The sequence below is a fragment of the Hylobates moloch genome, unplaced genomic scaffold (genome assembly GCF_009828535.3).
Source record: "Hylobates moloch isolate HMO894 unplaced genomic scaffold, HMol_V3 SCAFFOLD_4, whole genome shotgun sequence".
Classification (NCBI taxonomy): Eukaryota; Metazoa; Chordata; class Mammalia; order Primates; family Hylobatidae; genus Hylobates; species Hylobates moloch.
In genome coordinates this window covers 144,458,287-144,459,947 of record NW_026652279.1, presented here as the reverse complement: position 1 = coordinate 144,459,947, position 1,661 = coordinate 144,458,287, and the positions used below count along the sequence as shown (strand labels likewise).

General features: G+C 35.8%; 1 pseudogene; it reads left to right on the top strand.

Annotated features, from left to right (window-relative positions):
* Window positions 1-1,319: 1,319 nt before the first annotated feature.
* On the top strand, window positions 1,320-1,419 carry LOC116467641 (U6 spliceosomal RNA; annotated as a pseudogene).
* Window positions 1,420-1,661: the final 242 nt, after the last annotated feature.

Sequence of the window (1,661 nt, the reverse complement as noted above, 5' to 3'; positions counted from 1 at the left end):
CTTTTGAAAGCATTCTTAATCTCAAGCTTCACCACTGTGTCTTGGTAATAAAGTCAATTCCTTTGAAAATTGCTTGTGATTTCTCTGTTTTATGATCTTTCTTTCCACCTAGGTAAAATGTCTGACCCATGGCTCTGAGCCTGGTGTGGGAGTGGCACCTGTCCCTCACAAATGCCCAGTCAGTCAAAATGAAACAAACCAAAACAAAAAGTATTATATTTATACTTTACAATATTTGAATATTTTTATTATTGTTGAAGATGTAACTCTATCTATCCTAGAATTTCTTTTAATTCATTACTTGCAGAAACAAAGCAATGGTAAGTAAGAAGTGTACTCTGTAACTTTTGCATATGCTATTAAGCCAGAAAGTACTTTTGGCTATATTGAGAGATTTTCACTAAAGAAAAAGTTACATCTTATTCTCAAATATTTAAAAAGCCTGCAATTTTAAGAAATAAAACAAGACAAAATATGGACAATATGAAGCAATGAATTGCATGATTTACAAGATGTTGGAATGAAAAAAACTACAATAGCTTTTAAGTGTTTAAATGAGAGGAGGAGTCATAGTTAATCACATTTTAAATCAAAAGTGAACATGATTAATGTTAGCAAGGAAGGCATGTTGAAAACTGAGACAGGCTGAAAGGATGTGCTAAACAGTTAGTCATGTTGTAAATGCAATGGCAAAGGTTTTGAAAGGTAATTAAAATTGCTACTTACATGGACATATGAATGATAAAGTGTAATTGCCTTATCGCTGATATGGAGAAAGATTTAGGGGTCTGGATAAAAGCTCTAACCAGGCACAACATTCCCTCAAGCCAAAGCCTAATCCAAAGCCAGGGTTAACTTTTTTCAATTTTATGAAGGCCTAGAAAGGTAAGAAAGCTGCCTACACACACACACACACACACACACACACACACACACACACACACACACAAATGAAGTTAGCAGAAGTTGGTTCATGAGGTTTAATGAATGAAGCCATCTCTGTAACGTAAAATGCAAGGTGAGATAGAAAGTGCTGATATAGAAACTGCAACAAGTTATACAAAATACATGAGATAATGAATGAAGGTGGCTACACTAAATAACAAATTTTCAGTGTAGACAAAGCAGCCTTATATTGAAAGAAGATGGCCATCTAAGACTTTCATAGTTAGGGAGGAAGACTCAGTGCCTCACTTCAAAACTTCAAAAAGCAGGCTGATTCTCTTATTAGGATCTAATGCAGCTGGTGACTTAAATTTGAATCCAATGCTTATTTACCATTTCAAAAATCCTACGGCTTTTAAGAATTATGCTAAATCATGCTCGTTTCAGCAGCACATATAACAAAATTGAAATGATACATAGAAGATTAGTATGACCCCTGAGCAAGGATGATTCACAAATTAGTTCCATATTTTTACTAGAAATTACAAAGCAAGCAGCTAAAAACTTCACAATAGGATCAAAACCTCACATATCAATATTAACTCTGAATGTAAATGGTCTAAATGCCCCTACTTAAAAGTCACAGAGTGGGGCCAAACACGGTGGCTCATGTCTGTAATTCCAGCACTTTGGGAGGTCGAGGTGGGCAGATCACCTGAGGTCAGGAGTTCGAGACCAGCCTGGCCAACAAGGCGAAACCTCGTCTCTACTACAAA